A 15,460-nucleotide genomic window follows, 5' to 3' on the forward strand; every position below is an offset into this window, starting at 1 on the left:
TGAGACCTTGGGGTCTACGTTCATACATCTTTGAAAGTTGCCACTCAAGTGGATAGAGCTGTGAAGAAGGCCTATGGTGTGCTCGCGTTCATTAACAGAGGGATTGAATTTAAGAGCCATGAGGTAATGATGCAGCTGTACAAAACTTTGGTAAGGCCACATTTGGAGTACTGTGTACAGTTCTGGTCGCCTCATTTTAGGAAGGATGTGGAAGCTCTGGAAAAGGTGCAAAGAAGATTTACCAGGATGTTGCCTGGAATGGAGAGTAGGTCTTACGAGGAAAGGTTGAGGGTGCTAGGCCTTTTCTCATTAGAGCGGAGAAGGATGAGGGGCGACTTGATAGAGGTTTATAAGATGATCAGGGGAATAGATAGAGTAGACAGTCAGAGACTTTTTCCCCAGGTGGAACACACCATTACAAGGGGACATAAATTTAAGGTGAAAGGTGGAAGATATAGGAGGGATATCAGAGGTAGGTTCTTTACCCAGAGAGTAGTGGGGGCATGGAATGCACTGCCTGTGGAAGTAGTTGAGTCGGAAACATTAGGGACCTTCAAGCAGCTGTTGGATAGGTACATGGATTACGGGAAAATGATATAGTGTAGATTTATTTGTTCTTAAGGGCAGCACGGTAGCATTGTGGATAGCACAATTGCTTCACAGATCCATGGTCCCAGGTTCGATTCCAGCTTGGGTCATTGTCTGTGCGGAGTCTGCACGTCCTCCCCGTGTCTGCGTGGGTTTCCTCCGGGTGCTCCGGTTTCCTCCCACAGTCCAAAGATGTGCGGGTTAGGTGAATTGGCCAATGATAAATTGCCCTTAATGTCCAAATTGCCCTTGGTGTTGGGTGGAGGTGTTGAGTTTGGGTAGGGTGCTCTTTCCAAGAGCTGGTGCAGACTCAAAGGGCCGAATGGCCTCCTTCTGCACTGTAAATTCAATGATAATCTATGACTAATCTAGGACAAAGGCTCGGCACAACATCGTGGGCCGAAGGGCCTGTTCTGTGCTGTATTTTCTATGTTCTATGTTCTATGTTCTATGAGACAAAGACCAGCTGCAGTGCGGGTCACACAGGCCCATCTCCCTCCTAAACGTAGACGCCAAACTGCTGGCCAAAGTGATGGCGACAAGGATAGAGGATTGTGTCCCAGGGGTGGTACATGACGACCAGACAGGGTTTGTAAAGGGGAGACAATTGAATGCCAATGTACGAAGGCTGCTGGGGGTGATGATGATGCCCCCACCGGAGGGGGAGGCAGAGATAGTGGTGGCGATGGATGCAGAGAAGGCATTCGATAGGGTGGAGTGGGACTATCTGTGGGAGGTGCTGAAGAGATTTTGGTTCGGGGAGGGGTTCATTAGATGGGTGAGACTCTTGTACGGGGCCCCGGTGGCAAGCGTTGTTACAAACAGGCAAAGATCGGGATACTTTCGATTACATAGGGGTACAAGACAAGGGTGCCCCTTGTCCCCGTTACTGTTCGCGTTGGCAATTGAACCATTGACCATAGCGCTGAGGGACTCTAAGAGGTTGTAGCGCACAAAGACTCCGTGAGACGAATAGAGTGAAGTCGATGAGGCTTTATTAAGCGTGTCTGTTCCCCCGCAGCTCGATAGTAAACTGGCCTGCGGGGGAAGACTCCGGCTTCTTATACTCCGCCTTCAGGGCGGAGCTTGAGGTCAACGGCCAACCAGTACCCGGGATCTGTCAGCCAATGACATTAGGGCTTCCAGTCCCACATGACCCCCAATACATACTACCACATTCACCCCTTGTCAAAAATGAACCCGGCGGGGTGATGCTTCGTATGGTGGTAAGGGTTTACAGGGCTGGTCCTGGGAGGACAAAACATTCACATGGCAATACAGTATTGGACAATTTCGTCCTGTTGCAACTATTTACAGAGGGTATAGGAAGAAAAGCAAAATGTTCTTGTGAACAGTCCATATTTGTTTTACATCGACGCCACGAGTCGGTCGGGCGGTCTGGTCGTCCGTGTCGATCGCCTCGGCCCCGGCGGTGGTGGTGGTGCTTGTACCAGTGTTGTCGCCTCCAGGAGCCGTACGGTTTCAGCTCGAGCTTGATTCTTGGTCGGTGCTGAGGGGAGGGGAACCGATCCTCCTGGGAAGGGGGCGGTCGCGGGGTGCGGCGGTGGCAGGAAGGGGGGGGTTGGGTTGATGGTGTCGGGGGGGTGTGCGTGTTGCCGGCGGGCGTCAGATCCCGCAGGGAGACCGTGTCCTGTCGGCCGTCGGGGTACTCCACGTAGGCGTACTGGGGGTTCGCGTGGAGGAGGTGAACCCTTTCGACCAACGGGTCCGCCTTATGTGCCCGCACATGCTTTCGGAGCAGGATGGGTCCTGGGGCCGCCAGCCAGGTCGGCAGCGACGTTCCAAAGGAGGACCTCCTAGGGAAGACAAGGAGACGCTCATGAGGCGTTTGATTAGTGCTCGTACATAATAACGACCGGATGGAATGGAGAGCGTCCGGGAGGACCTCCTGCCACCGTGAAACTGGGAGGTCCCTGGACCGTAGGGCCAGTAGGACGGCCTTCCAGACCGTGCCGTTCTCCCTGTCTACCTGCCCGTTCCCCCGGGGGTTGTAGCTGGTCGTCCTGCTTGAGGCTATGCCCTTGCTGAGCAGGAACTGGCGCAGCTCGTCACTCATGAAAGAGGACCCCCTGTCGCTGTGGACGTATGCGGGGTAACCGAACAGTGTGAAGATGCTGTTCAGGGCTTTAATGACTGTGGCCGCGGTCATGTCAGAACAGGGAATGGCAAAAGGGAAGCGGGAGTATTCGTCCACTACATTAAGAAAATATGCGTTGTGGTCGGTGGAGAGGAGGGGCCCTTTGAAATCGAGACTGAGGCGTTCAAAGGGGTGGGAAGCCTTAATCAGGTGCGCTCCACCTGGCCTGAAAAAATGCGGCTTGCATTCCGCGCAGATGTGGCAGTCCCTTGTGACTGTACGGACCTCCTCAAAAGAGTATGGGAGATTGCGGGACTTGATGAAGTGGTAAAACCGAGTGACCCCCGGGTGGCAGAGGTCCTCATGGAGGGTTTGGAGGCGGTTAATTTGTGCGTTGGCACATGTGCCGCGGGATAGGGCATCGGACGGCTCGTTCAGCTTTCCGGGACGATACAAAATCTCATAGTTGAAGGTGGAGAGCTCGATCCTCCACCTTAAGATTTTGTCGTTTTTGATTTTGCCCCGCTGTGCACTATCGAACATGAAGGCTACCGACCGTTGGTCCGTGAGGAGAGTGAATCTCCTGCCGGCCAGGTAATGCCTCCAATGTCGCACAGCTTCCACTATGGCTTGGGCTTCCTTTTCTACTGAAGAGTGGCGGATTTCTGAGGCGTGGAGGGTCCGGGAGAAAAAGGCCACGGGTCTGCCCGCTTGGTTAAGGGTGGCCGCTAGAGCTACATCGGAGGCGTCGCTCTCGACCTGGAAGGGGAGGGACTCGTCGATGGCGCGCATCGTGGCCTTTGCGATATCCGCTTTGATGCGGCTGAAGGCCTGGCAAGCCTCTGTCGACAGAGGGAAGGTTGTGGTCTGTATTAGGGGGCGGGCCTTGTCTGCGTACTGGGGGACCCACTGGGCGTAGTACGAAAAGAACCACAAGCAGCGTTTCAGGGCTTTTGGGCAGTGCGGGAGGGGAAATTCCATGAGTGCGCGCATACGTTCGGGGTCGGGGCCTATTATCCCATTGCGCACTACGTAGCCCAGAATGGCTAGCCGGTCGGTGCTAAAAACGCACTTGTCCTCGTTGTACGTGAGGTTCAAGGCTTTGGCGGTCTGGAGGAATTTTTGGAGGTTGGCGTCGTGGTCCTGCTGATCGTGGCCGCAGATGGTTACATTGTCGAGATACGGGAACGTGGCCCACAACTCATGTTGATCAACCATTCGGTCCATCTCCCGTTGGAAGACCGAGACCCCGTTTGTGACGCCAAAAAGGACCCGTAGGAAATGGTATAATCGCCCGTCTGCCTCGAAGGCTGTGTACTTGCGGTCACTTGGGCGGATGGGGAGCTGATGGTAGGCGGACTTGAGGTCCACGGTGGAGAAGACTTTATATTGGGCAATCCGATTGACCATGTCGGATATGCGGGGGAGAGGGTACGCATCTAGTTGTGTGTACCTGTTGATGGTCTGGCTATAGTCAACGACCATCCTTTGTTTCTCCCCTGTCTTCACTACTACCACCTGCGCTCTCCAGGGACTATTGCTGGCCTGGATTATGCCTTCCTTTAGTAGCCGCTGGACTTCGGACCGAATGAAGGTCCGGTCCTGGGCGCTGTACCGTCTGCTCCTAGTGGCGACGGGTTTGCAATCCGGGGTGAGGTTCGCAAACAAGGACGGGGGTTGCACCTTGAGGGTTGCGAGGCCGCAGATAGTGAGTGGGGGTATGGGGCCGCCAAATTTGAACATAAGGCTCTGTAGATTGCATTGGAAATCTAATCCCAGCAAGGTGGGGGCACAGAGTTGGGGAAGGACGTTTAGTTTGTAGTTTTTGAACTCCCTCCCCTGCACCGTTAGGGTAACTATGCAGAATCCCTGGATCTGTACGGAGTGGGATCCTGCAGCTAGGCAAATCTTTTGTGCGCTGGGATAGGTGGTCAAGGAACAGCGTCTTACCGTGTCGGGGTGTATGAAGCTTTCCGTGCTCCCGGAGTTGACTAGGCATGGCGTCTCGTGGCCATTTATTAGTACCGTTGTCGTCGTCGTCTGGAGTGTCCGGGGCCGAGCTTGATCGAGCGTAATCGAAGCGAGCCGTGGTTGTAGTAGTGGAGTGGGGTCCGTTGTTGCCGTCCAAGATGGCGTCGGGGATGAACAAAATGGCCGTCCCCATACATCGCACGTGGCTGGGGGGTCACAAGATGGCGGCGGGGGTGGACAAAATGGCCGCCCCCATGCGTCGTACAGGTCTGGGGCGGTCCAAGATGGCGGCGCCCCTCCTCCCCTCGTGGTGGCCGGGACCCAAAATGGCGGCGTCTGTGGGTCGCACATCGGCGCCCCTCCTCCCCTCGTGGTGGCCGGGACCCAAAATGGCGGCGTCTGTGGGTCGCACATCGGCGCCCCTCCTTCCCTCGTGGTGGCCGGGACCCAAAATGGCGGCGTCTGCGGGTCGCACATGGTGTGCTGGGGGGGGCTGGGGAGCGCTAGGACCGCGAGCGCTAGGACCGCGCGGAGCACCCTCACCGGGGACAGCGGTGGTCGGGGCCCAAGTAGGTGGCGCCGGCGGGTCAGGCGTGGGGCGCGGGGTGGGGGTTAGGGTGGCGTTAGGGACGCGGAAAACTCCCTCCTCTCCGTGGAGAGTGTTGGCCGGGACCCAAAGCGGTAGCGCCGGCGGCGGGTCATACATGGGCTGCGGGGAGGGGGGTTGGGGAGCGTAGGCGGCGTGCAGGGCTCCCAGTTCTCCCGGGACCGCGGTAGTCGGGACCCAGAGCGGCTGCGCCTGCGGGTCGTACATGGCGTGCTGGGGGGGTTGGGGCGCGTAAACTGCTTGCAGGGCTCCCTGTGCTCCCGGGACGGCGGCGACCTCGCGGGACCGGCACACAACCGCATAATGGCCCTTTTTCCCGCAGAAGGGTAGCAAGGATAATCCCGGGAACTACAGGCCGGTGAGCCTTACGTCAGTGGTAGGGAAATTACTGGAGAGAATTCTTAGAGACAGGATCTACTCCCATTTGGAAGCAAATGGACGTATTAGTGAGAGGCAGCACGGTTTTGTGAAGGGGAGGTCGTGTCTCACTAACTTGATAGAGTTTTTCGAGGAGGTCACTAAGATGATTGATGCAGGTAGGGCAGTAGATGTTGTCTATATGGACTTCAGTAAGGCCTTTGACAAGGTCCTTCATGGTAGACTAGTACAAAAGGTGAAGTCACACGGGATCAGGGGTGAACTGGCAAGGTGGATACAGAACTGGCTAGGCCATAGAAGGCAGAGGGTAGCAATGGAGGGATGCTTTTCTAATTGGAGGGCTGTGACCAGTGGTGTTCCACAGGGATCAGTGCTGGGACCTTTGCTCTTTGTAGTATATATAAATGATTTGGAGGAAAATGTAACTGGTCTGATTAGTAAGTTTGCAGACGACACAAAGGTTGGTGGAATTGCGGATAGCGATGAGGACTGTCTGAGGATACAGCAGGATTTAGATTGTCTGGAGACTTGGGCGGAGAGATGGCAGATGGAGTTTAATCCGGACAAATGTGAGGTAATGCATTTTGGAAGGTCTAATGCAGGTAGGGAATATACAGTGAATGGTAGAACCCTCAAGAGTATTGAAAGTCAAAGAGATCTAGGAGTACAGGTCCACAGGTCATTGAAAGGGGCAACACAGGTGGAGAAGGTAGTCAAGAAGGCATACGGCATGCTGGCCTTCATTGGCCGGGGCATTGAGTATAAGAATTGGCAAGTCATGTTGCAGCTGTATAGAACCTTAGTTAGGCCACACTTGGAGTATAGTGTTCAATTCTGGTCGCCACACTACCAGAAGGATGTGGAGGCTTTAGAGAGGGTGCAGAAGAGATTTACCAGAATGTTGCCTGGTATGGAGGGCATAAGCTATGAGGAGCGGTTGAATAAACTCGGTTTGTTCTCACTGGAACGAAGGAGGTTGAGGGGCGACCTGATAGAGGTATACAAAATTATGAGGGGCATAGACAGAGTGGATAGTCAGAGGCTTTTCCCCAGGGTAGAGGGGTCAATTACTAGGGGGCATAGGTTTAAGGTGAGAGGGGCAAGGTTTAGAGTAGATGTACGAGGCAAGTTTTTTACGCAGAGGGTAGTGGGTACCTGGAACTCGCTACCGGAGGAGGTAGTGGAAGCAGGGACGATAGGGACATTTAAGGGGCAGCTTGACAAATATATGAATAGGATGGGAATAGAAGGATACGGACCCAGGAAGTGTAGAAGATTGTAGTTTAGTCGGGCAGTATGGTCGGCACGGGCTTGGAGGGCCGAAGGGCCTGTTCCTGTGCTGTACATTTCTTTGTTCTTTGTTCTTTGTTCTTTTGCAGATAGCTGCGCGGGCCGGGCAGCGCTGTCGGGGGTGTTTCGCCTGGCCGCAGAAATAACAGTGGGCGCCCCCGGTGCGACTCGGCGTTTGGACCGCGGAAGCCTGTGGAGTGTCCGGGGGGGGGGGGGTAGGGGGTTTGCCGCGACGGGTACGTACGGGGCCCAATGGGTTGCCGCGCGGTCGGGGCCGTAGGCGCGGGTATTACGCGCGGCCACGTCTAGGGAGGCTGCTAGGGCCCGTGCCTCTGAGAGTCCTAGCGACTCTTTTTCTAGAAGTCTTTGGCGGATTTGGGAGGATTGCATACCTGCCACAAAAGCATCGCGCATTAACATGTCCGTGTGTTCGTTTCCGTTCACCGACGGGCAGCTGCAGGCTCGTCCCAAAATCAGCAGCGCGGCGTAGAACTCGTCCATCTATTCTCCGGGAGCTTGCCGTCTCGTCGCGAGCTGGTAGCGAGCGTAGATTTGGTTAACAGGGCGGACATAGAGACTTTTCAGTGCTGCGAACGCCGTCTGGAAATCGTCCGAGTCTTCGATGAGGGAGAAAATCTCCGTGCTCACCCTCGAGTGCAGGACCTGCAGTTTTTGGTCTTCTGAGACTCGGCCGGTGGTCGTTCTGAGGTAGGCCTCGAAGCAAGTCTGCCAGTGCTTGAAGGCTGCTGCCGCGTTCACTGCGTGGGGGCTGATCCTCAGGCATCCCGGAATGATCCTGAGCTCCATAGTCCTTTTTTTTTTTAGGCACGCTTAATAAATTGTCGCGCACAAAGACTCCGTGAGACGAATAGAGTGAAGTCGATGAGGCTTTATTAAGCGTGTCTGTTCCCCCGCAGCTCGATAGTAAACTGGCCTGCGGGGGAAGACTCCGGCTTCTTATACTCCGCCTTCAGGGCGGAGCTTGAGGTCAACGGCCAACCAGGACCCGGGATCTGTCAGCCAATGACATTAGGGCTTCCAGTCCCACATGACCCCCAATACATACTACCACAGAGGTGGAGGGGGGTGCTTAGAGGGGGAGAGGAACATCGAGTGTCACTATATGCAGATGACTTACTGCTATATGTGGCAGACCCGGTAGAGGGGATGCCAGAGGTAATGCAGATACTCAGGGAGTTTGGAGAGTTCTCGGGATACAAATTAAATATGGGAAAGAGTGAGCTTTTTGTGATGCACCCCGGGGAACAGGGCAGGGGGATAGATGCTCTGCCGCTGAGGAGAGTGGCAAGGAACCTTCGATACCTGGGTATTCAGGTGGCCAGGAACTGGGGAACCCTACATAAACTTAACCTGACGCGACTGGTAGAGCAGATGGAGGAGGACTTTAAGAGGTGGGATATGGTGCCCCTGTCATTGGCGGGCAGAGTACAGGCGGTTAAAATGGTGGTCCTCCCGAGGTTTCTTTTCGTGTTTCAGTGCCTCCCCATCCTGATTACAAAGGCCTTTTTCAAAAAAATAGACAGGAGTATTATGGGCTTTGTGTGGGCGGGAAAGACCCTGAGGGTAAAGAAGGGGTTCCTGCAGCACAGTAGGAACAGAGGGGATTGGCACTGCCGAGTCTGAGTGACTACTATTGGGCCGCTAATGTGTCGATGGTCTGTAAGTGGATGAGGGAAGAAGAAGGTGCGGCATGGAAAAAGTTGGAGATGGCGTCCTGTAAGGGAACGAGTCTAAAAGCGCTGGCGACGGCGCCGCTACCGTTCTCCCCGAAAAGGTACACCACAAACCCAGTGGAGACCCCATTGATGCCAACCCCACTCCGCACCACGCTCCCTCCCCCGTCCTTAACTCCCCCGATCTCCCTAGCTGCGTCCCGCTTCCGAAGCTGATGTGCCAGCATCCGGCTTGCCTTTTCCCCATACTCATAGACCGCCCCCTGGGCCTTCCTCCACTGCACCTCCGCCTTCCTGGTGGTCACCAGGTCGAATTCGGCCTGGAGGCTGCGCCTCTTCCTCAACAATCCTTCCTCAGGCTCTTCCGCATACCTCCTGTCTACCCTCACCATCTCCCCACCAGCCTCTCCGTCTCCCCCCGCTCCCTCCGCTCCATGTGGGCCCTAATGGAGATCAGCTCTCCCCTCACCACCGCCTTCAGTGCCTCCCATACCATCCCCACTCGGACCTCCCCGTTGTCGTTGGTCTCCAAGTACCTCTCTATACTACCTCGGACCCGCTCGCTCACCTCGTCCGCCAACAGCCCCACCTCCAAGCGCCACAGCGGGCGCTGGTCCCTCTCCTCCCCCATCTCCAAGTCCACCCAATGTGGGGCGTGGTCCGAAATGGCTATTGCCGAATACTCGGTATCCTCTAATCTCGCTATCAGCGCCCTACTCAAAATGAAAAAGTCGATTTGAGAATAAGCCTTATGGACATGTGAAAAGAATGAAAATTCCCTAGCCCCCGGCCTTGCAAATCTCCCATTTGGTCCATAAATCCCCTCAACACTCTAGCCGCCGCCGGCTTCCTACCCGTCCTAGACCTGGAGCGATCCAGTGCCGGATCCAACACCGTGTTAAAGTCTCCCCCCATTATCAGGCCCCCCACTTCCAAGTCTGGGATCCGACCCAACATACGCCGCATAAAACCCGCATCGTCCCAGTTCGGAGCATACACATTGACCAGTACCACCCTCTCTCCCTGCAACTTACCACTTACCATTATGTACCTACCCCACAGCGGCATACCCCCGTCTCGACCCCCCCCCCCACTCGCTCCAGCTCCTCCTTGACCTTAGCAGCAGCAACTCGATCCCCCCCCCCCCCCCTCACCCCCCGGCTAGGACCCATCCTAGCTGGTTTACTCCCCCCCCCCCCCATTGCACTTCTGCAAGTCAGCTGACTCCTGCTGACCCCGGCCACTCCCGCCTCCCCTTCGACTCCTTCCATTCTGTGGCACACCCTCCTCTCCCGCTCCCCATCCACAGGCTCTACCCCTCTTCCCTCCGTTCTAAGCACGGGAACCAATCCTCGCTTCCCCGCCCCAGCCCCGCCCCCTCCAATCTTCGGCGCGGGAAAAAAGCCCGCGCTCTCCACCTACCAGGACCCGCCACCAACCAAAACAGTGCCCAACACGCCCCATCCACCCTCCCCAACCCGAAAGAGTAAAACACAGAGAAAAAGAAACCCAAAACAATGCAAAGGCCCCCCCCCCCCGAACCAAAAATAGGCATAACATATCCACCGCAGTCCCCAATCGCCCATCCCGACCCTCAGTCTGTGTCCAGCATCTCGGCCTGAACAAAGGCCCACGCCACCTCCGGAGACTCAAAATAATGGTGCCGGTCCTTGTAGGTAACCCACAGTCACGCTGGCAGCAACATGCCAAACTTCACCCCCTTCCTGTGCAGCACCGCCTTCGCTCGATTGTACCCGGCCCTCCTCTTCACCACCTCCGCACTCCAGTCCTGATATATCCGAACCTCCGCGTTCTCCCACCTGCTGCTCCTCTCCATCTTGGCCCACCTGAGCACACACTCCTGATCGACGAACCGATGGAACCGCACCAGCACCGCCCGCGGAGGCTCGTTAGCCTTGGGCCTCCTCGCCAACACTCTATGGGCCCCTTCCAGCTCCAGGGGCCCCTGGAAGGACCCCGCTCCCATCAGCGAGTTCAACATGGTGACCACATAGGCCCCCATGTCCGGCCCCTCCAGCCCCTCCAGGAGGCCCAGAATCCGCAGATTCTTCCGCCTCGACCGATACTCCATCTCCTCGAACCGCTCCTGCCATTTCTTGTGGAGCCTCTAGTGCGCCTCCACCTTTACCGCCGGGCCTAAGATCTCGTCCTCATTGTCAGAGATCTTTTGTCGAGCCTCTCGTATCGCCACCCCCTGGGCTGTCTGTGTCTCCAGCAGCTTATCAATAGAAGCCTTCATCGGCTCTAGCAGGTCCGTTTTAACCTCTCTGAGGCAGCGCTGGATACCCTCCTGTTGCTCCTCCGGCCACTGCCTCCACGCTGCCTGGTCTCCGCCCGCCGCCATTTTGTCCTTCTTCCCTCCCTTCTTCTGGTCCACCACCACCTTTTTTGTCACCCCGCTCCTAGTTAAAGCCATATACTGACGGGGAACTATTATTAACTCCTTCCCACACCAGGAAACGTCGAAAATGTTCCCTTGGGGGCCCTGAAAAGAGCCCAAAAGTCCACTTTGTGGGAGCCGCCGAATGTGCGACTTAGCTCCTCATTGCCGCAACCAGAAGTCTCGAGAGGGATTCCTTTTGGCAGTGTTCGCTTCACCAATCTGCCCCCAAAAGTCTGTGGAAACTCCTGAAAAAGGTCTGAGAGTCCGTTCCAGACGGGAGCTGCCGAATGCGCGACCTACTCCTCCATGGCCGCCACCAGAAGCCTCGGCCCCACTTCTTCAATGGCCTTGGTAGATCTTTTCACAGTTGTTCCCTCTGCTGCTAGAATTCACCTTTAATAAAGGCCCTCAAGTCAGCTTGCAGCCTTAAGCTTGCCCTTCCCCCGCCTGCATGCAGGAAGAGGCTTTGTTTATCCTGCAGTTATAGCCAAATCTTTTACTGTTTCTGCCGGGTCTGGTAGTCAAGAGACATACCATTCCTGGGGGACACCGTCGGGGGAATGTCGCAGTCTTCTTCCCACACCGGGAAATGTTGAACAAATGCTGTGGGGGCCCTGTAAAGAGCCCAAATGTCCGTTCCAAGCGGGAGCTACCGAACATGCAACCTAGCTCTGCATAGCCACACCCGGAAGTCCCGTTCTCCATCTTGTGGGACAGGACAGCCCCAATACCATACGGGGATGCATCACATGTGACGAGCAAAGGCTTTCCAGATCATAGTGGGTTAGTAACCCAGATGACGACAATTGTTGTTTTACCCGCCGGAAAATGGTTTCTTGCAGCTGACCCCAAACCCAGGCGTGATTTTTCTTTAGCAGACGATGCAACGGGGCCAGTGTAGTTGCCAGATTGGGGAGGAACTTCCCATAATAGTTTACGAGGCCGAGAAAAGAACAAACATGCGAAGTGTCAGTCGGGGCGGAGGCCTGTTGAATCATGCGCACCTTCTCTGCGACGGGATGCAAACCTTTGCGGTCCACCCGATAACCCAGGTAGACTACTTCCTTCGCCTGAAAGACGCACTTTGTGCGACGTAAACGGACTCCGGCCTCCGAAAAGCGTCTAAGGACAGCCTCCAGATTTTCCAAATGTTCCTGCTCCGACGTCCCTGTGATCAAAACGTCATCTAAGTTTGATGAGACAGCGCTAAGACAGCGACACACGGTAAACCTCTCAAAATACCCTCCATAACGTGTTGAAAAATAGCGCAGGCAGAGGATACTCCAAAGGGCAAACATGTACATTCATACAGGCCCCGGTGCGAATTAATCGTTACATATGGTCGGGAGGCAGGATCCAGCTCCAACTGTAGGTTGGCGTGACTCATATCTAATTTTGTGAACGAGAGTCCACTTGCAAGCTTTGCGTAGAGATCCTCTATGCGAGGCATTGGATATCGGTCGAGTCGGGAAGCCGTATTCACTGTAAGTTTAGTCGCCGCACAAGCGAACTGTGGCATCTGGCTTCATTACAGGTACAATTGGTGCTGCCCAGTCAGCGAAACGGTCTGGCCTGATAATACCCAAAGTTTCCAAACGAGTGAGCTCCCCTTCTACCTTCTCGAGTAAGGCGTAAGGCACTGGGCGCGCCCGGAAATAGCGCGGCGTGGCTCCTGGTTCGAATTGGATACAGGCTACGGCCGCTTTTATTTTCCCCAAATCGGGCTGGAATACCTCTGGGTATCGTCCTAGCACCTCAGTCAACTCTCCAGAAACTGTTTGGAGGATGTGCTGCCACTGCAAGCGCAAATGGCGCAACCAGTCCTGACCCAACAGGCTGGGCCCATGGTCGCGCACCACGATAAGTGGGAAACGCCCCTCCTGGCGTCCATAAACAACAGGGGTCATCGTAGTTCCTGCAATGTCCAATGGTTCCCCAGTGTAGGTGGCCAACCTGGCCTGTGTGTCGGTTAATGTAAGGGTCTGTATACCCTGCTTGATGAGGTCGAATGTCCTCTGGGCTATCACGGAGACCTCTGCGCCAGTATCCAACTCCATCTCCAGCGGGTGACCATTGACCCGTACTGTCACCTTAATGGGGGCCACACGGGGAGCTGCCACACAATGCAGCTGCAGGCAGTCGTCCTCCACCTCCACGTCCTCAGGAGTAGTCGCTGCAGGTTCATCCACGTGGAAGGTATGGCCCCTGGGCTGGTCCCAGTTTTGGTCGGAGCGACGGCGCCTCTGGCGCCCCCAGTACCGGCGTACGCGACGGGGTCGGCGCCTACAAGTCTGACACGGACATGGCTCCTCATCCATTGGCTCTGGAGAAGGCTCCCTTCAGGAAGGAATGTCCGACGGCCACTGGCGTCGATCCGGACGTCGTCTCGCCCAAGGTGCCGCAGGAGAGCGGGGGGACGTTTTCGGACGGAAGGGGTTGCGCCTCAAGGCATGCACTTCCATTCCCTGTATCTCCTGCACTCCTCATTCTGTGCTCTCTCGGGACAATACTATTTGAATGGCCTGTTAAAAAGTCAATGTTGGCTGAGCTAACAACTTTCTCTGGGTGGCCGCATTGTTAATACCGCAAACCAAACAGTCGCGTAACATTTCTGTCAAGGTCTCACCATAGTCACAGTACTCCGCAATCCTGCGTAGCCTGGATAGAAAGTCAGCAAGGGATTCTCCTGGGGTCCTCTCAGCGGTATTAATTCGGTAACGTTGGACTATCGTGGACGGGGTTGGGTTAAAATGCTGTCCCACTAAATTCACAAGTTCATCAAACGTTTTGGTGTGCGACGCAACTGGGTACGTAAGGCTCCTAATCACCCCAAACGTATGCGGGCCGCAGGCGGTGAGCAATATGACCACCTGGCGCTCGTTTTCAGTGATATTGTTTGCCCGGAAATAGTAACGCATCCGTTGTGCATACTGGTTCCAGCTTTCCAGCGCAGCATCAAAAACATCCAAACGTCCTTACAAAGGCATGGTGTAATAGAAAACAACTTCCAACCTGTATCCAACAAAAATCCAGGGAGGTGGCTTCAGCAGTGTAGACAGCTAGTCGCTTTAACCCTCGTTGCCAGTTTTGTGAGGGCCACGAAGAATCCAGCACGAGTTTCAAGGATACAAAGAAATAACATTTATTTACAATAACATATATAGACACAACAGCAGCAACCTCGCTTGCTGCTTACTCCTTCCTGCTGGTTCCAAACGGGCCAGCTTTATTTATACAGGGAGTCTGCTAATGATTTCTCCACCCCCCCTCATTGGGGAAGCTCATACTCCCACAGGATTGTGGGATTGTCATTAGTCCCCAGCCAATGGTAAGCAGGCAGGTTATAACACCTAGTTTCTGTGTGGACCCTTGAAGATGTCCAGGACCTGTGATCTACTCAAGATTTATGAGTAATGGCCGCTTCATGGGTTTCGGATGCAAAACTACATTATAAGTTTCTTATGGTCGGAAGCTAGTTGTACATTGAGAATATGGCTGACTTGACATTTTATGTCTTGAAGTGCCTGTTGGCAGGGAGATTTTATAGTCATATCAATGCAGTCAATGGCACCCAAACCTGTGAGAATACAGAAATACATAAGAGCATAAAAATGACGAGCAGAAATAAACCACTCGGCCCCTCCAGCCTGCTCCGCCAATCAATAAGATCATGGCTGATCTGATGGTAACCACAACTCCACATTCCTGCCTACCCCCAGTACTCTTTAACACCCCTTGTTAATTCAGAATCCATCTATCTCTGCCTTAAAAACATTCAAGGATTCTGTTTCCACTGCCTTTTGTGAGGAAGAGTTTCAGAGACTCATGATCCTCCGGGAGAACAAATTCTCTGAAACTCTATCTTAAATAAGCAACTGTTATGTTTGTGTTTATCTGCGTGTGTGTTCATGTGTACTCATGTGTCTGTGTGTACCCATGTGTGTTTGTGTATGTTTATGTGTATTTGTGTGTGTGTGTTCATGTGTATTTGTGCGTGTATGTGTGCGCATGCGTGTTTGTGCGTATTCAAGTGTGTGTGTGCATGTATGTATGCAATTGTGTATTCCTGTGTGTGTTCTTGTGTATTCATGTGTGTATATGTGCATGTTTATTTGTGTGTATTCATGTGTGCGTTTGTGTGTGTGTTCGTGTGTGTATGCGTATTTGTGTGTGTGCGTGTGTGTATGTGAGTTCATCCGTATGCATGTGTGTATGTGAGTTCATGCGTATTTCTGTGTGTGTGTTTGTGTATTCACATGTATGTGTGTGTATTCACATGTATGTGTGTGTGTCTGTTTGTGTGTGTATTCACGTGTGTGTGTGTATTCATGTGTATGTGTGTGTGTATTCACGTGTATGGGTGTGTGTGTGTATTCATGTGTATGTGTGTGTGTGTATTCACGTGTGTGCCATTGCACATGTGTAATTCA

At 54.2% G+C, this 15,460-nt stretch overlaps 1 protein-coding gene across 1 annotated transcript in view; it reads left to right on the top strand.

The window, feature by feature from the left end:
• LOC140426101 (volume-regulated anion channel subunit LRRC8A-like) overlaps positions 1 to 15,460 on the top strand; it is a 32,647-nt gene that overhangs the window by 15,722 nt on the left and 1,465 nt on the right. The gene's annotated exons all lie outside the window — the stretch shown is intronic.

Source organism: Scyliorhinus torazame, chromosome 7 (genome assembly GCF_047496885.1).
Source record: "Scyliorhinus torazame isolate Kashiwa2021f chromosome 7, sScyTor2.1, whole genome shotgun sequence".
Classification (NCBI taxonomy): domain Eukaryota; kingdom Metazoa; phylum Chordata; class Chondrichthyes; order Carcharhiniformes; family Scyliorhinidae; genus Scyliorhinus; species Scyliorhinus torazame.